Raw genomic sequence first — 20697 nt, 5'->3', positions numbered from 1 at the left:
TTCCAATTTCTCTCACTTCCCTGAGCTTTTAGGGTTGTTCGTGGGGGTGGGCATGGGACGTCCTTTCTGACCCTCGCCAAGCACCTCCGTGTTGTTCACTTGGTTCCTTTAGGTAAAAGGTTGTTGGCTGTGAGGGATTCTTTTACTGCTCCGGGTAAGAGTTGCTCGTGGCTAATTTAGTCCAACGGCCAGCGTTCCCGGGCAGCTACTTCCGCGTCTCTACGATCGCGGGCAACATCAATCAAAACCTATATTACGTCATGCCCTGTCTTATTGTACAGCTCCATTGGTGCATGGTGGACATCATTTTTTAAGATAAACCGATACATTAATTAGGTCCTCAATGTCTGACTGTTAATTGTAGAATATCGCCAGTATGCACCACAAAAGTAACACAAGACAAACTGCCTCTCATTAATGCTGCACATGTGATTCCCTGGACCAGACCACTTCTTGCTCTGAGTGACTGTCTCTCATTTACTCTAAGGTAATTATTATTCTACTAGGCTAATTATTCAATTTAGAGCAATGTGGCACTGGCTGCTGAACCTGTTACAGCTTAGTCTGCTCACTAACTTCAGTCTGCTCTCGGCGACTCAGGCTGCGCTGGATGGTGAATGAATGAATGAACAAATGAAATAATTTTATAGAGCGCGCAATATCCGAAGGTGTCTTAGCACTACACACACCATAACAATAAAACCTCCTACCAGATGGACACATCTGGCAAAGCTCATTGATCTATTGAGTAAACAGCCAGGTCTTCAACTGTTTTCTGAATTGCTGTATGGTGGGCTGAGAGCATAAAGCAAGAAGCTAGGAGTTCTATAGTTTCCCTCCACAGTAAGAGAACATTCGTCCACCCCATTTTGCTTTGATTATTCTTCGGACAGTAATCATTCATGCAGAGCTTGATCTGAGGTTCCTGCTTGGGGTGTACCAGGAGAACCAATCCTGAAATTAGGTCGGGCCAGCCCTGTAGATGGCCTTATGGATTACACACAGAGCCTTGAAAGTAATCCTTTTTTCCACCAGGAGCCCGTGCAGGCCGTGCATTAGGTGAGATATTGGTGCAAACTTAGGGTCCTTCAGCAACATTCTTGCTGCCACGTTCTGCAAGGACTGCAGTTTCTTTATAGTGTGTTTAAGGGTACCTAAATATAAGGCATTGCAGTGTTCCATCTTTGAGAAGATGAGAGCCATCATCACCGTCTTTTGTAGGTCAAAAGGAATAAACGGGAGAATTTTTTTAAGAACCTTCAGCAAAAAAATCCTGATGAGGTAACAGCATTGATTTGTTCTGAAAAACATAGTTTGGTGTAAAAAAGGACTCACAAATTTCTTGCCTTCTGAGCTGGCTTCGGTAATGCACCTAGGTCCGAAGGCCACCTTGATGCATCCCAAAAGGTGGTCTAATTTCCAACGAGCAGAACCTCCGTTTTTTCAGCTTGAGACAGTTTCTCTGCACCCAGCCTGCAACCTGGGACATACATCTACAGATATTACTTGCCTCCTTTTTCATATCTGATGAAATAGACACCACTATTTGCTTATCATCAGCATAGGAGAATACAGCCAAGCCATAACTGTGAATGAGATTAACAAGGGGAGTGACATATACATTAAAAAGTGTGGGGCTAAGAACAGCCTGTGGATGGGCTGGGCTGCGCTTTTATCATACGAGTCGCACTACTCTCAACTCATTAATGGGGTCCAATTGACGACCGGCTGGGACACACAAGAGACTAGAGGTGAATCTGCAAGTGTAGCGGGCAGCATCTAGGCAAGCTTTGCAGAAATGAAAAGCCTCTCTCTAAGCACTCTCAATGAAATAGCCTGTTTGTTGCAGGATGTACAAGGACAAGAAAATCACCGGCAGGCCTACGGCGCTTCAGTCCCATATCACTACACTGCTGGAGCCCTGTGGCGCCCTGCCCAGCCTGGCCAAAAATACTCTCTGTCTCAACTTGGCTCCAGTGACTCGGGAAAGCACTTCTATGGTACAATCACAAGTGTGTCGAGTACAGCTAGCCCTGAAATCCACTGCATTCGGGGCAATGTCTGCCAGATTGGGTGTCTAAAGTGGTCGAAGACATGGTATTAAAAAAACGAAATATTCTATAACAATTTTGTTGTTCATTCATTTTGGTAACTTAAAATTAAATTCAAAAACACACAATTTTTTTAAATAGATGATAAATGTACAAATACGTTATAAAACCTCGACTGGTTATTGAAATCATGATATCCGTGTTGTGTACTTGTGGAACTTCTGTCACACACTGCACCTGGGGATGTATGATGATACAACGCATGCCTTTACAATGCAGTTTTTACATTGCAACATCCATTACAACTCATGATTTTACATCGCATGCCATCATAATGCATTTTTAGAAACTACATTTACAACGCATTCCATTACAACGCATACCATTACAACGAATACCAGTACAACGCATATTACTTTTAGGGCAACCGTAGGGTAGGTGTTGGATAGTGTAGGGGTAAAAATTACTATTCCCACTCCAGTGAGTGCAACAGTAGGGTAAGTGTTGGATAGTGTAGGGGTAAACATTACTATTCCCACTCCAGTGAGTGCAACAGTAGGGTAAGTGTTGGAGAGGGGAGGGGTAAAAATTACTATTCCCCATTACTTACCGTATATTGCGTTGTAATGACATGCGTTGTAGTGAAATGCGTTGTAATGACATGCGTTGTAGTGACATGCGATGTAATGGATGCGTTGTAATGGCATGCGATGTAAAGGATGTTGCGTTGTAATGACTGCATTGTAAACGTAGTGCGATGTAATGACTGCGTTGTAAAGGTTGTTTACCTCACCTGAGGGGTGGAGGGAGCTTTTTTTTTTAAGTAACATGAGTGTAAAACCAACTGGCAGTGAGGCTTAATTCTGTGTGTCCAAGAGTTTTCATGAAACAATAACAATGTCAAGATAACTGGTGAATAATGGAGTGCTGGAGCAAAATCAGCTTTTGTCCAGTGACAGTTTTCACAAAAGAACATGAACCACGCATATTTGCAAAACAGAATTTTATGAGGATTAGCTGTGAGTTACTACTTTTTACTAGGTTAGTGTCTTTCCATTTCTGGTGCTTTGCAGAAGTTTTAAGATGTTCTTAGAGTTTCTTGTTGCTAAAATGGGAGTAATTTCTGAAACGTATATGTTTTCCTTGTCTACATTGCCTGATTTTGCTCGCGAGAAAGTGTCACTCATAAACGTTGAAGGTAACTCATAATTATACTGCAATTATGAAAATGTCACACAAAAGTAATCTGAAACCATGGCAGCTATAGAGGTATTGAAAACTGCCATGGAAGGAAAATGCCCACTGTTGAAGAGCGCGCTCAGAATTGTACCCATTTGTTAATTGCGCCTAAAATAGTGAAGATCAACATGTGAGGCAGCAGTGAAGACAATTGAAATGACCAGACACAAAGCTGCCCAAGTTACTTCGATGTTAGAGCTAGACAGACGATTCTCTATACTGAGAGGTGTTGGAGGCGCTCTGTGTAGAAATAAATAAAGACCTTACCTGCTATTAGCATGACAACACAATGGATTATGCGTACTGCAGTCTCTCCTGTTACAAGACTAGCAGTCCGCTGCTCGTAGGGGACTGGCCTGCTAACAGAACTACTCGAGACCGGCTGCCAGGCCCGGATTCAGAATTGGGAAAAAATACCATCCTGTGTACCACAGAGACAGAACATGCCAGTTTGAGTTGATCTGCTGAGAGCTGTAGCATTGTGAATGGCCAGTGGTGAGTGCGGCAAGGAAAAAAGTAAAAGCTGCCGCCTCCCACCTCTGGGTCTGCTACCTCTTCTGGGCCCATCATCTCTTGCATGTTTACAGGATGGTGCCTAGCACTAGAAAATAGCAAGACAAGGTCCTGCTCATATCCACCATGCGTCACTGCTGGCTGCTAAAGTTATAATGTTTCGCATTCACGTTGTTGAGAGTGTGTAACTGTCAGACCACATAGTCCAGCTATGGAGCCTGCTCTCTGGCTCGAAAAATGGAAAATGCCGCAAGTAAAACCACAGAGACAGTAGCACTATAATTTAAGAAAGAATATGATACATAGTAAGACTATCATTTTTTAATTAGTCAGAGGCACAGACAGAGTAAGCCAATTAGCATGCTGCCTAGAAAGCAGCTTAGTTAAGTATGCAGCTTATACTGACAGCTTTAGCACACCTCAATTCGAGTGGTGATCAAGGGCACTATAAATGTACAACAAATGCATTTTAGTGCGATAATGAGTACACCGGTACTATAATGCGTTAGTCTAACCCCTGATGCGTGGCACTTGGCAGAGCTGACATCAGTGGGCTGGGCCATCTGCCATGAAAACCTTCCTTATCTTTCAAAATATTTTTTCATCTTCAGTGACTTCAGTGGGATGATCCTACAAAGCCACTAAATATCTAGGGATGCTACCTGGCCAGTTTTATACCGCTCCCTCTGGTATTTTAATGTCCATGCCGGTATAAAAATGGGCAAAATCCCCTTCAGGCAGCAGCTGCTCCTCTGCAATGGAGGAGGAGCGTCGTCCCACTGCCTGGCTTGGAACCAGAAAATGAAAAATAAAACAATGTTCTTGCATCGTTGCATTTGCCGACTCTGAGCCAGCACTGTAGGGAGGGGCGGGGTCGAGGCATGGGAGGAGGGAGGAGGAGTGCTACATGCACTCCCTTAGTGCGCGTATGTGTTTTGGCCGGCCGCCTCAGCCCGACCAAAACACACATGCGCACTTAGGTTTCTCCAGCCCGGCTGCATTGAACAGATGGCTGGAGACACCCCCACAGACTCCCTGGCCTGAGCCGAGGTCTTTCTAGCATGCTCAGGCCAATTCCGGCACTGCTCTGCAGCACGGGAATTGGATGGGAGTCTGTCCCAGGGGCTGCTGGGACCAGAAAGAGGAGAGAAGGCGCAATGGATGTGACGCTGGAGGTGGCTGGCGGCTAAAAGTATGGTGTTTAAAATATATTATTTCTAATACCCCTTGCTCGACCCCCCCAACCACGCTCCCCCACTGGCATAACACAGGCCCCCGCAGCCCCCGTGGTGCGGGGGGCCCCTAGGCACAGTATTCAAGCCGTAGAGCTCCATATTAAATACGGAGTGGGGGCCTCTTCCTGTACCTTGAAGGGGGGCCCCCTCAACTTTTGTTACGCCAGTGGATCCCCCTCACACATTCCCACCACTCGCCCCACCACCCTTTGTTTGTGGCGGGCGCCACTGCCTACAGCCAGTGTTTTTAGACCTTATCTGTACATACTTCAAACACCAACTATATCTAGAAAGCACTTTTAAATGTGTTCTAGAGCTGTGTTAACGATTCCGGACTACTCATTAAAGTAAAGAGGCAAAAAAGTAATGTTACAATAGAATACATACGCTTTTGTTTAACGTGCTATTTAGTATCACGTCCCAGTCTTTGTAGGCTCTTAAAGCAACAGAAAATGGCAGGTAGTTATCTTTGGAAAGGTTGCAACCCTATTAATAGACTCAAAAGGCGGAAAGGGACACGTGTTGTTTGTGAGAAAATACGTAAGATGGATACCTTAGACACACACAAACTCTAGCTCTCTCTAGTTCTTTCTGCCTCTCTCTATTTTGAAGTGTTCTCTTCTTCTTCATTTAGACTGGTGAAGACATTTAGAAACTCTACCAGAATCTGTCTGATAGAAGAATGAAGATAATTGCGAAAAGTTGTTGGACAGTCACTTCAACCCCCAATTAACCAAGATGAGGAAAGGGGCATTCCAAGCCAAGCAAAATGGTGAATCGCTCAATATTTTGCATGTGCTGCATGGACCTGCACAGGTGATGACTAAAATAAATGGCTTCCAAAGAATATTGCCAGGTTACTGCTGATTTTCTGTAGCAAAGTCACGTTCTTCCTGGTTCCTGCTCTATCTCAACTACTTTCACTCTTACCAGTACTGTCCTCAAAGGTGTTGCGTCTTCCTAGCTGGGGTACCTGCCAATGACTACGCCACACATGGAGCTTAGAAATGCACATCTTTTTTAGTGTGTTTGGAACTGCAAACTCAACATTCTAAAGCAGCCTTCACTGCAATACACTCTATCCATTCCGTTATAGATCTAAGGAGTTCATCAGGAGCCAAAAGGGTTCCGTCATTGTTAACTCGCAAGACACTACCAAAGAATATACTCCAATGGCAAAATCCTGAATAAACTTTGAGAAATACTCAGCCAGCTTGGGTGTGGCAGTCATTCCCAAGACGAAATCATGAATACCTTGTCCGTTGTAGGTGGCTGTAGGGGTGATGGTGTTAGCGCCGAGTCCGGCGAGTGTGCTGAGGTGCATACTGTAACTTGTATTTACAAATGGTTTACTTTTCTACAAGCTGAACTTTTTTCCTTTTTGCTAAACTTACCTAGTGAAGGTCAATCACATTGTCTCCAGAGTTCTGTCTGTTTCTCCGGATGTATTCTACGTGTCTGCTGCACAGTCCTTTCTTGTTAATGCTTTCTACAAAGGGAAGTGGGATCCGCAGTTGGTTCAGACTGGGCTGAAAGCTGGGCCTCTGCAGCCTCCATTTTGTGAAATGTACACAGTTTGTGTGACCTCCCAAGTGTGAGATGACGTCTAAACTCAATCTGGGCTCAGTATGGCTCAGTCTTCAGAGGACTGATGACCAGCAGCCATGAGTGACTGGAGCTTGCAGTTTTCTGCCCTTGCCATCTTTGGAGAACATGCTGGCTAGTTCCCTAAGGCAGGCGGACAAATGGTCAGGTCTCAGTGGCGTAGCGCGGGAGGCATCTTTTACCTCTGAGGACACACTAATTTAGGAGTAGGAGCAGCGTGAAGGGAAATATTGTAATGTTTTAACCCAAGCTGCGTCCAAGTTTTTTCCCAATGGGCAGCATCCCCTTAAAAAGGAGTCTTTAAATCATGTACAAAATCACAGCGGGATGGCTGCATGCATGACGTTGTTGAAATGACTGACTGGTGTAACACTTTGATGTCTTGTTCATGTATTGTTGTTTATTATGTTTATAATTTACTTTATGTACTCTTTTGAAACAATAAGTGTTTTCTCTATCTCTGACATATATGATAACAGAAAATTGAAAAAATGAAAGAATGGTTGAATAAATAAACAGGAACAATGAAATTAGGTATTGGTTCTCATCTGTTTAAGTAGATAACAGCAGAGAAAGTGGTAGCTAGGGATCTTGTTGTGCTAGTTTAATTAGGCCCTATCGAGCTACCTGCATTTGGGCCTACCCCCTTGAATTGCTCCTCCTAGGGTTGGTAGCACATGCATGGTTTCCAAGCCCCCTTTCCTAAGGCAGCTATGACTTGCTGTTTATCATTTGCATGCACAGGATGTCCCAGCAAGTCGTCAGGGTGGTACTTCAGGCAGCCCTGCGGTCAGATAACCAGGGTTTGGTATGTAGTCTTGAATGGATGTGGAAACAACATGCACATTTAAACTGACTGCTATCTATGTGCAGCAAACCCCATGTTTTATGCAAAGTGGCCGCATTACAGTGCTTAATTTGAGCCAGTGGTTTCCGGTGCTCAGCTCAAGCACTTAATTGTCAGCAACTAGACTTATGACAGACAGCCACATAATGGTGCTGTTTGTCTAATTTTGTGATGAATACAACAACAGTTGTTTAATACTTCTATATACATAAAAAAAAATGACAAATACTTGCCACCCAAAGCTATAAAAATAGCTTGGTTGGCAGGTATTAGTTATTTTAATGTATAAAAAGTCTGAATTGTCATTAGTAGCGCTGACAGGGGCAATGGGTGGTTCAAGCTGCAGTGATCTCCTAACAACAGCCCTGGTACTTATTTGTTTACAAATTAAGTACTGGGCCACACTTACCACCAGGTTATTCCTTCACAGATGGGGCGATCAGCGTCTTCCATCAGACATGCACACGCAAAGGCATGACAAGACAGATACCCCCTGTGATGGGTCCACATAAGAGGACCCAACATGGAGCAGGTGGTCCCAAAAAAGAATATAATTGTGATAAACAGAATTGCAGGGAGGATGTGGTACCACTTGTGCCATTATGCCAAAATATGAAAATTATGCCAAAAATTTAACTGGGACTGGTGCAATGGCTCACTTAAAGCTATGTAAGGCTTTCTTCCATAGAGGATGTGTGAAACATGGAGAGCGTGCCTGCAGCACGTGCACTATGTTCGCCAGCCCATTAGCAGGCACCATAACTTCTCGTCCCTTATCCTTAGTCATCTAATATTCCCCATGTTGTTTCCAATATTCTGGACAGCCGAGTCCCTATAAATGGCTTTGACTGGATATTCTCTGAGGCATCAGGGATATTGGTCCAAACCTCAGTACGTTGCACCCTTGTTTGCTTAGTAGATGTTGTTCTTGGAGGCAAGCGTGAGAGTGGTAAATAAGGTCTCAGACATCTACTTTGAGGCATGAAATATAGTCATGCAAAAGTATGGGATGGAATTAGTTGTCCAAGTACATTTTACACCCCGTAATAGGGTTATATGCCTATTCCTGTACAGGTAGTTTTCAAACCCAGATACACAGCAAAGGTCCCCGGTGGCATGATATTATGAAAGAGTTGGCATTGTTCTAAAACTTGGTTAAGACTCAAATAACCCTGCAGCTCATAATTCCAGTTTTGTTTGATGCGTTTGGTTTAAAGTATCCATCATGTCCTATTTTTAGGTGCATGGTGAAGCACTCTTCTAGTGTGGTTGGTACCTATACATATGTTATGTGATGGGATAATGTAGAATGTACATGTGATTGGACGGGTGTGGTGAGGTACAACCATAGATGATGTGAGTGGTTAATCATTCCACGTGACCAAATTGATGATTTTTGCCATCTGAAGGCCTTCCGTAAAGAGCATTGTTGGGGTAACTGACTCCCACTGACCAAAAGATGGTTGGTTTTATGGAGAGTCTTAAGTGGGACAATACGGATTTTTCCCTGACCAAAGGAATTTAATCAAATTTTAGTTGATGGAAGAAGAGAGGATTTAGAAAATAATTTACGCGATGATCATTTTAGGCTGCACAACCATCCTCACCAGGAAAGAGGAAGAAGAGACTTTGCCAGGGACTTTCTAATGGTGTCCGTTAATTGGAAAGGTGAATAGCAAGTGCCATGCCAGATTGTGTATATTTAAATACCTGCTATGGTCTTTGCACTGGCAATGCTCTAGTGCAATAGGCAGTCGTTTCTGGAGATTATTGATTGTAACCTGGCTTAACATTAGTTCCCTTTTAGGATTAGAACCCTTTCTATTCTAGCACAAGGCAAATTACATGAAAAGAAGCCTAAATGCAGTACAGGAGCTCTCAGGAAGGCAGGCGTCAGGCATGAGTAATCGACTCCTGTGTTGCATTTGTACTCTGCTATGTGTAGTCCTTTGTTGGGAATGGGAAAGCAAAATTACACCACCATAAATATGCAACAAAAAAAAAACAGGATAAGATGTGTATCTCAGCCTATGACGTGAGATAATTTGAGAGATTTGACGGAAACTTGTCCTCTTTTATGATTTCTGAAACATGGATACGCAAGGTAATTAATAATCAAACACAAGGAACTTGTTAAAGATGAAGGACTTCACATAGCTCTGAGACTGAGTGAGCATACATCCAGAGAGAGGAGGCTCCGACTCAGCCAGCCCCACTGCAGCCCCTCCGCCATTTTTAAAGATGGCACTGCACAAGTGGGAAGTCCTTGCCAAAGTACTTCTGTCAACCCAGCACTTTCACAAAATTGCCTAAACATTCGCCGGCTAGCCAAGACTTATTTTTATTTTCACTTATGTCTTCAGTGACCGGGCGATCACAGGTTTGAATCTTGGGAACATATACTCACCGTCCCATCCTTCTGAGGTTGGACAATGGAGTAACATTTAATTGGGTAATAGTAGAACGTCTTACTTACCCGACTCTGATGGCAGAAATGCAACATAAAGCACAATATAGAGATTAATAGCATTGTTCAAATTGTTTTTGATCTACAGAACATTATTCTTTCTGCCAAGTTAGAACATAAACACCAGTTTCTTGTTTTTTTAATATGTTTATTCAGGAATTTTTTATAGAGAACATTTTATAGAGAACAAAATACAATTGTGCAGCCGTGACATTTTGAAACAAATCGTGGCCACCTTCAGTGGCGTAGCTAGACTTACTGCCACCCGGGGCAGCCCCTAAGTTTGCCGGCCTATGCAGGTAAAAGCTTGGCGGTGGTGGTGGCCGACAGACGACAGACAACTTGTTCTCGGGGGCAGGGGGATGGTGGTAGTCGACAGACATGACTTGCTCACCTCTGCCGCCCCCAGCTACGCCAATGTTGTACTTCACTTGCCGGAATCTCTGCACCTAGAGAGAAGGTTGCCAGAGAGCCAACCGAATTTTGGAGAGGTGAGGAGCCTGCGGTGTCGATGGTGAAACTGGCACATCCAGCTGCAAGAAGGGACCTCTTCCTGGACAGCTAGGACAGGGCAGTGAGCATTGAAGTAGTCCGCATGGGCTGATGAAGCCTAGGGACGAAGGACGCCAGGTTACTGGGCAGTGTCCCAGCCATACAATTTCAACCCCTGTCTCATGGGTGGGCATGAATGGCAAGACAGGGACAGGGCAGCAAAGCAAGACAAGGATATCTGATCTGATTTCTCCCTTGATACGACCAATTATTTCAGCAACACCACTTCAATACTTTATCGCCGCATTTTACTACCATGGTAGGTATCTTTAAGTCAAGACTAATAAATACATACAAATCCAGTATTTATTTATTTATTTGAAACATAAATTTAAAGCAGCAAATAGAAGACGAAATTACTTCAGAAACAACATAGAACTGTATAAAAAATCCAAAATTATTATTAAAGCAAACAAAGACATTATTGCCATGTTAATAAAATATATCAACATTTACATGAGCTATGTTTAAGGAACCAGCTCCTGGTCTAGTCTAACTATAAAAAAATATCAAATTGGCGGCATTGTCATCCGAAAGAGGTGTCAACCCTCTTGCTCAGAGAAAAATACTGATCATTTATTTATGTTTAAAGGTAGTGGAGGGTCAGAAGCCTGAATTTGAAATAATACAGCAAATGTTACGCAAAAGATCTTAAAAGAGGGTAATTTACCCCTTTTTGCATCTATAAATATTTAGAAATACTTTGGATCACGCTAATACTTCTGACGTTAATTTTCTTTCAGTTGCTTTTCTGAGTGTATTATATTTTAAAGGGGGACAAATACTAGGTAATGCTTAGCTTCCCAACATGGGTCCTAAATGGCTATGTATTCCGAGCACTGACTTCCTATGATGACAAAAATGAATCTGTAACCTGATGCATCTTGGCAACTCTTTACGCTTGACTTCTCATGATGGTAAACTTATAAACGAGAACTGAAACACAGTTTATCCAGGCAGATCTTTGATTTTCCCTTGCTCTTTATCTATACCCAGTGCTTTAAATGGGCCGGTACTGCACGCTACGGAGAACCGGCACTTTTTTATTTTGAGAGGGAGAGTACCGGAACTTCTTAAGAGAGACTTAATACTTTTAATTGGAGAGTACCGGCACTTCTCATAAGAGACGTAATACTTTTAATAGGAGAGTACGGCACTTCTCAAGAGAGAAGTAATACTTTTAATTGGAGAGTGCCGGCACTTTTCAAGAGAGATGTAATACTTTTAATTGGAGAGTACCGGCACTTCTCAAGAGAGACTTAATACTTTTAATTGAAGAGTACCGGCACTTCTCAAAAGAGACGTAATACTTTTAATTGGAGAGTACCAGCACTTCTCAGAAACAAGCAGGTACCCTGGCACAGAGTACCTGCACTTCTATTTTTCCATTTCAAGCACCGTCTATAGTTGTTATTTCCCCGGATCCATAAGATCTCAGTGTTACAACCTCCGGCCTCTGGCATCATAAGAAATCAGATTTGAAACACAAAGAATCTACAGACATGACAAGGGTTCCTGCAGAGCTCATCAGAGCTCCCAGCATAACACAAATTATATTTTAAAAAGTGCTTATCTATATCTCATAAGTCCTTATCCATCACACCACTCAGCACTGTGTGCCATAACATGATAACCACACCTCACACCAGGCATGGAAACACTTCCCACATAGGCTAACAGCAAAGACAACAGACTTCAAACCACACATCCACACGGTGTAGGGTGGTAACCATGTGGATACACACTTTAGGGCGCCACATAGGGGTGATAAGGGCTTTATAAATGCTATAATTCACATATATGCCTATAAACCCGATTCAGGCGGGACACTCCCGATTACTGAGGCAAAAAAAGGCTTTATTTTGTCTGTCTGCTGCCTGAAATTGCCTCTGCTTCAATAGAAGTCAATGGGTAAAATACATTTCCCTGATTCTTTTTTAAAGATCTCCCATTAATGTTATATCAGCAAAATGCTGTCCAGATTGCCCTATGATTGCCAACACACTGCAAAATATTGTTAAAACGCATAGACCCAAAGTGTATTTCTCTACTGAATTCTATGTCAGGACAGGAGGCTCCGATTATGCTTTCTCATTTCTTTATTAGAAATGCCCAGCAGCCAATCAGAACCGTTTATGAAACGAAAAAAACTACAGTACCCATGAGTACCCGGGTACCACGTGACCAACCATAGAGTCTCTCATATAAAAGGTACAACAGGAGAAAGTACGTCCTCTTTCTTTGCTGCTCCGCAGCCAGTTAAGTGCCTTTTTCTTCTTATTCATGTTACATTGTTGCATTATTGTCTGTGCACTACTGTTGGGACGCGCTTGCTTGCAATTTGTACTTTATTACTGATACATTGTTGCGCGCTGTCTCACGCGGTTCATTTATTTTTTCTGCTCCGTTTCGCGCGGCGCACATGCAGGGAGCGTGGTCTCACCTCCCTAGGGCGTGACGCTCGCTCGAGCGTCGGTGTCCGAGTTTAGTGGAGTGGGAGTACAGGGGCTGAGAAGCTCGCGCTAGCGCGCGTGCTCCTCTGTTTATTTCGAATCTGAGGCGGCCGTTTCCGCGCATGCGCGGCGGCCATTTTCTTTGTTTACAAAGCGTGTTCTCACACGGAGCTCAAGAATCGGTTGTTCTTCACACCGCTGCCCACTGCCTCAGCTTCTCTTTAGCCCCATCGACGCCCTTTGCTGTTTAAAGGCCTAGGGCTGTACAATTACGCATAGGCTCTGCCTAGAGTGACTCAGCAAGCCCTCCCTCCACAATTAATTTCATTTATTTATTTTTTGGTCAGCTTTTTTCTGTCCTTTAACTGGCTTGCTGTGGGGTTTTTCACTCCCCCTGAATTGTGCCTTTGGCATTGTAATATTTATTGACATTAAAGTGTCATTTTGTGGGCATTATTTTCACTTTTCCAGTGAAGCTAAGTAAAATGAAGGATTATTTTGATGAGGATGATTACTCCTTTGAGGATGAAAGCTCAAGTTTCCTTGAGCAGGATTTAGTAGAAGCATTGGACCAAGGAGTTCAGCACTCCGTTAACAAAGCCCTGGTCCACGCTATTAATCCGCTGAAGCGTCATTTGACGCAATATGCCAAGCAGCAAGGTTGGTTGCCTTCTTCTCGTTCTTCCAAATCACCAATAAATCCACATAGGGCGGATTTTAAACGTTTGGCTAAATCTCTAGCCTCAGAAAAGGCTTCCTCTATTCCTTTGGTAGGCGCTTCTGCCTCGGCAGGCTGTCATACTGACACTGACGGTCCTCCTTCTTCCTCTTCTGACCAGGATGTTCCTCCACCACGCAAGAAGGCTCGCAAGGAGCATTACGTAGACGCTCCTACTCACCCGCAAGTCCTAACCTTTGAACCTTCGGAGATATATCACCCCCATTCATCTTCATGGCTTCCTTCTCCTGCGGTTGCTGAATATGTCCAGGCGCACATCCGTCAACCTTTTGAAAAGGATGTTAGGGCTCGCCTCCGCTCCGAGTGCCCTCGCCCGGATCTTGCAGATCACCTGGCAGACACTCCTGAAATTGACCCCACAATGCTTTCCTATCTGAAAAAATTTGCTAAGGATCCTAAAAAGGGTCTGGACAGATCTTGGCGGTCCTGTCAAGATAAAATGTTGGATTTAATGGGACCCCTCACCAAGATCCTAGATCTCGGATTTCAGGCCAAGGAAGCAGAATCCCTTGTGGATCCAGATGAACTCATAGAATGGGCTCAGAGGGCTATTTGCCAGTTGGGCAACGCAAATTGTGCCATTTCAAGTGAGCGCCGCCGCTCTATTCTTCTAAAGATTGATCCCAAATTGGCGGAACTCTCTACTTCCGAGTCTGGTCCGGTGGCTCAAGGTCTGTTATTCGGCCAACCGTTCCTTAAGGAACTCACTAAATTTGTTGCAACCTTCAGCGGTTTGGATAAGGCGCAAGCTTCCATCAAGCGTGCACTTCGTCCGGTTTTTGCCAGGGCCGGACGACATAGGGGACGCTCGTTCGGCCGTGGCTCCAATAACCCCTCCCAGAGAGGTTATCAGTCCCAGAGAGGCGGAGGTCAGGACTCCGGCTACAACTCCCGCTCGAACTTCTATCCTTCCCGAAAAGGGAGAGGTCAATTCCGGAAAGGCCGTTCCGGTGGCAACCAAGGTGCTTACCAAGACTCTAATACCTCAGGTGAGTTTGATTTCTTTTTCCGAGGTGGTTCTGGGGGGCAGAATACGTTTTTTTCTCCAGAACTGGCGTCAAATCTCCAACGATGCTTGGGTTCTGCAAACTGTTCAAGGTTTCAAAATAGAATTCTATCAGACCCAACATCAATCCCTCCCCCCAACTCCTCTCCATTTTTCCCTTCAGGACCAAAAGTTTATTTCGGCAGAGATAGAATCCCTTCTCGCCAAAGGGGCAATCAGGTCAACTGTCCCCCACCCTCACGGGTTCATCAGCAATGTTTTCTTGGTTCAGAAAAAAGGGGGTGGCAATCGTCTGGTCCTCAACTTGAAGGATTTCAACGGAAGTGTAGTTTACAGACACTTCAAAATGGAAGGGATCCATCTTTTGCGCGATCTTCTTCGCGAGGGGGACTGGATGGTTCGGCTCGACCTCAAGGATGCCTATCTTTCCATTCCCATTTACGAGCCTCATCGTCGTTTTCTTCAATTCAGTTGGCAGGGGATTTGGTACGAATACACGGTTCTCCCATTCGGCCTCTCGTCAGCACCCTGGTGCTTCACGAAACTTCTGAGGCCCGTAGTGGAATGTCTGCGTGCTCGGGGTGTCCGCCTGATAATCTATCTCGACGACATTCTTCTCATGGCGGACAAACCCCTCACAGTATTAACACACCTGGAATGGTCTATCGACCTTTTGCAATCCCTGGGTTTCCTAGTCAATCCGCAGAAGTCTATCTTGAATCCTACTCAAGTAATCGAATTTCTGGGTTTTCAAGTGAATTCCCTATCCTGTCAACTATTACTACCATGCCAAAAGATTCGGTACATCAAGAGAGAATTGAGGTCTGTTCTTTCCAGACAGATTGTGTCGTTGAGGTCGTTAGCACGTGTAGTCGGTCTACTGGCGTCCTCCATTCAGGCGATATTCCCAGGTCCGCTGCATTACAGAGCACTTCAGAGATTGAAGATTCGTCATCTCCAAAAAGGTCTTCGCTATTCAGATCTGATTCCTCTTTCCGAGGATGCGAAGAGCGAGATGCAATGGTGGTTGGACCACATGGAGGCCTGGAATGGACGAGCCCTGTTCGGCTCCGCTCCGGATCTGGTGATAGAATCCGATGCCAGTCTTTGGGGTTGGGGAGCCCGGTGCGGTCCCATCTCCACCGGGGGTCGCTGGTCCCCCCAGGAACTCTCTCTTCACATCAATTGCCTAGAACTTCTAGCGGGGTCTTTTGCGATTCGGTGCTTCTCCCCTCATCAGACCAATTGTTGTATTCTTCTCCGCATGGACAACGTTTCAGCGGTCCGGTATGTCAACAAGTTGGGGGGAACACGATCCAAGATTTTGGCGGAGATCGCCAAGGATTTTTGGCACTTCTGTCTTCAACAGAAGATCACAGTTATTGCCGAATATCTTCCCGGTTGCCGCAATCAGATTGCGGACTGGAACTCTCGCCATCTTCGCGACTTCAGCGATTGGCGCCTTCACCCGTGCATTTTTCGCATTCTCCGTCGGACTTGGGGTCAATGTCACCTGGATCTGTTTGCGTCTCGCCTAAATACTCAACTCCCTCTATTCTTCAGCTGGAGGCCGGATCCGAAAGCCCTGGCCACAGATGCATTTCTTCAGACTTGGCCGTCCACTCTGTTACGCCTTTCCCCCGTTCATGTTGATTCCCAGGGTTCTGGCCTACTCGAAACGTTTTCAAACGGAGCTAATTCTCATTGTTCCGCTGTGGAGAGCTCAACCATGGTTCCCAGACCTTCTGGAGATGTGTTGTGCGGTTCCGTTCCTTCTTCCCCAGAGGTGGAATCTGTTGCTGGATCCCCTAGGCGATCCGCATCCCCTGGTTCTATCCGGCAATCTCCTACTGTTGGCGTGCCGAGTTTCGGGGATCGCTGGTCGCTCCCAGGCCTTTCATGCGACGCTTCCAAATTCATCAGTGACGCCTGGTCTCCCAGTACTCACAAAAGATATAGAGCCTCATGGAAACGTTGGTGTGACTGGTGTGTTCAGCGGGAAGTTGATCCCGCTTCAGCAGATGTGGCTCTGATTATTAATTTTCTAGCTTCTCTCGCTTCTTCTGGTTTGGCTTATCGTACGGTCAACAACTTCCGTTCCGCCATCTCTGCCGCCCATGTTCCCATTAATGGTAAACCGGCGGGTGAACATCCCTTAATTTCCAAATTGCTTAAGGGCATTCGTTTAGCGAATCCTCCGTGCCCTAAATATGTCTCGCTTTGGGATGTCTCCATTGTTTTGAGATTTTTGGAGGCTTGGCCTTCTAATTCTTTACTTTCTCGCAAGCAACTCTCTGCTAAATTGACTATGCTGTTATGTCTCGTTTCTTGCAAACGAGTGTCTGACGTACGGGCGTTAGACTTGGCAGGTCGCAGATTTACACCTGAGGGTGTCACTTTTCTAATCTCTAAACGCACCAAGACTGCTACCTCTTCGGTTACTTATCCTTCCTTTCCTCATCACCCCAACCTTTGCGTTGTTCAATGTGTCAAGGATTACGAGGTATGTACTGCCCCTTTACGTTCTGATACACAGGGTCAACTTCTTATTGCCTTGCAAAAACCTTTTCGTCCTGTTACTCCTGCTACATTAGCTCGCTGGGTTAGATGGCTCTTGTCTGAGGCTGGAATTGATGTTTCCATTTTTGGTGCTCACTCGGCTCGCGGGGCCATGGCCTCTAAAGCGTTCTCGATGGGTGTTTCATTACTGGACATCATGAAAACCGCAGATTGGTCTTCTGACTCTATGTTCAAGACCTTTTATTACAAGCCTATCGAACATATTGCTTCTGTAGTGGTGGATCAGCTTTGAACAAGCATAATCGGAGCCTCCTGTCCTGACATAGAATTAAAAATTTGCAAACATTCGTGACAAGAATTTTCAATTCTATTAAGGACAAGGAGGCGAGGATTATCCCACCCAAAGTTATGTTTGATTCTCATGTTTATCATTGTCACAGTTGCATTTGATTTCTAGCAATGCATTGTTTTTCTCTCTGTTTACCCTTCCCTTTTATTGCCTTCACTCTCTTTATTGGATGAGTATTACGGCTGTACTTTCTTTTCAGGTTCTGACCCGAAATAGTGATTCTACTGTTTATCCTGCTTACTCCGCTTGGATCATCTGCTGCCTTCCTCTGTTCGGCGTTTGCTCTGTTTCTAGCGTCAGAATGATCACCGACTGTGGCTGATGGGCTTTGTTTCCTGGCATGCTTCTTTTTCCATTGGATTTCATGTTTTTTCCTGTGAACTGCTCCTCACCAAAGAAAGAGGACGTACTTTCTCCTGTTGTACCTTTTATATGAGAGACTCTATGGTTGGTCACGTGGTACCCGGGTACTCATGGGTACTGTAGTTTTTTTCGTTTCATAAACGGTTCTGATTGGCTGCTGGGCATTTCTAATAAAGAAATGAGAAAGCATAATCCTCGCCTCCTTGTCCTTAATAGAATTGAAAATTCTTGTCACGAATGTTTGCAAATTTTTAATTATATTTGATAGATTCCATTGGTGTGATGACGTCAAATGCTTTTAAATTACGGGGTGAAAGTAGTGTTAACTCGTTGACCTTTCTCGGCCTGTGTTCGAAGGCTTCTGAGACTGCGAGGTTCTCCTGAAAATAGCCATTTAAAGTGGGTACTACTGGTTATGGGAGAAATCAGAACATGCTCTTCGGCTAAAGAGCACGGTAATCTCGACATCCAACCACCAGGTGGCGCTGTCGTAATACGTAGAGTAAAAACGGCCACTGATCGTTCTATGACAAACCCTCTTTATTTTCGGTAATTGGTCGGGTCAGGGTGACGGAAATAGCAGAGATGTAAAACTGAGTAGGCGCTTTTAGCATATGCTACGTGTTCTTTATGTGATGAGATGACATGCCTTTTAGGTCAAAGTAATGCATGTATTTTCGTGGCTTGCCTTGGTCGGCTGCATCAGAAGCAAAGCCGTTGTTTTTAGGACTGGCCAAGAAACATTTTCAGTAATTTACCGAGCATCATCTAATCACACAAAAAAATTATAAAAATATACACAAACGTAGTAGCCACTTTTGATATGTTCTATAAATTAAAACGGTGGCCCTACTGGGATCTGAGACCTGATTATCAAAGATAAGAACTCATTTAATACAAGTCTTGGTCTCCTGGCTAATTGGACTGGCTGTTGTATCTCATCAAATCCAGCCAGCAAGAACTCTGTGGTATAAGTTTAGGACCTTATAGAACATTTCTGTATTCCTCCCACTGAGACAGTTCCGGATAACCAAATAGGCAAAGTAGGCACTGGTCTATGGGCCCCACTCCTTTTAGGGGCTGGCCACAATGAATCAAAATAACATTGATTTGATCTTGACAGAAACTTACAATCAAGCTTTTTTAGATTGTTCCTAAAACATAGCAACAAGATGAATCGACTCAAAGAAACAAAAACTTTCCAATTAAAGACTCTATAGAGAAAATACTGTATTAATGTAATGTGTTGGTTTATTAAAATTGTTGGTTGGTAAAATTAAAAACGTATTAGGAGATAATTGGCGAGGGGGGCCCTGATATTTCAACTGCCTAGGGGCCTCCACAGGGTTTAATCCGGCACTTTATTGAGACAAAGTTGGTTTCTAGTCATCCAAGGCTGGATCTGTTGTAAACAAGTCATCACATCAGGAGAGTTAAGAGTCAGCATGCAGGACATCCGCATATATTTGATATCTACAACAGAGACTCCTGGTGCCAGAGCCCAATCTGCTGTGCACCTAAAGAAACTGTTGAACACGTCTTGGTTTTCTGTCCATTATATATTAAATCCACTGTGTCGAAGTTTGGGAGTAAGAGAACTTAAAGACCCCACTAAGATGCTTAAATATGATGACAATTACTTAATCAGATTTGGTGTAAGTAGATTTCTGTTGGAAATGTGAAGATGAAGACAAAATGGAGCAGATGTGCTTGGTGGTAAAGAGAACATAAGTTACTAAATACTGCACCAAATTGTGATGTACTGTATAATATATGGCGAGCGTCTCTTATGTCCTTATGACTAGTAATGCATTGCCCCGCATGGAAGTTTTCCTTTGAGGAACACCCAGGAATTATTGACTATACACAGGACAATTTATGATGTGATGTGAACTAGTAAATATGCTCTTGTCACCAATAGATGCAATTTGATTAGATCTGTTTAATAATGATGCTTTATTACATAAAGCTGCTCTAAAGTGATTAAGAGATTACATTATATGCTATATGGCCCAGGGGGACATGTATTATGATTACTTTGTTCCCATGTTTTTAATGTAAGTTTTATCGAAGTTTGTTTTATTGTTTTTTTAATGTTATACCATTGTTTTCCCTCGCTTTTATGGCTTTGTGCCACAATAAAGCTTATTTGATGAAGAGAGGATGTGGCTTAACAGCCAGAGCTGCTGACTTTGAAGCTGGGGAACCAGGTTTGAGCCTCGGCGTTGGCTCAACATGCTGTGATTCTGGGCAAATAACTTTATCTCCCCGTGCCTACCAGAAATGAATGTGTCCTTGTGTAACATAACTGGTGCTCATGTAAAGCACTCCAATACCTTCAGGTTGAGTTTGCGCTGTATAAAACCGCAAAAAAAAACATAAACCACAATTCTTTGCCGTCTGCAGAATGCATCATAAATTGGCTAAAATATTTGGGCTTTGGTCATTCCACGTGCCAAGCGACTGTTTGCCTCATATTTGCAACCACGTGATAAAATATTGTTAAAACACACAGAAGCATCGTGTATTTCTCTACTTAAATACATTTAATCAGTTCCACCGGTCTGATGACCAATTTTCCCTCTAAATCTGTTCCTCTGTGTGCGGCAATGAATGATCTCTGTGTACAAGAGTCTAAGCTGCGTGCACCAAAGGCAGGCATCCAATCATTTTGCAAGAGAGTGCAACGCATCAGCTATCAGTTGTTAAAATGAGAACTTTTGATTCACATTGCCATCTGAGTTTCCATAAAAAGGAA

This window comes from Triturus cristatus, chromosome 12 (assembly GCF_964204655.1).
Source record: "Triturus cristatus chromosome 12, aTriCri1.1, whole genome shotgun sequence".
NCBI classification, from domain to species: Eukaryota; Metazoa; Chordata; class Amphibia; order Caudata; family Salamandridae; genus Triturus; species Triturus cristatus.
Note: the sequence above shows the minus strand (reverse complement) of the source record.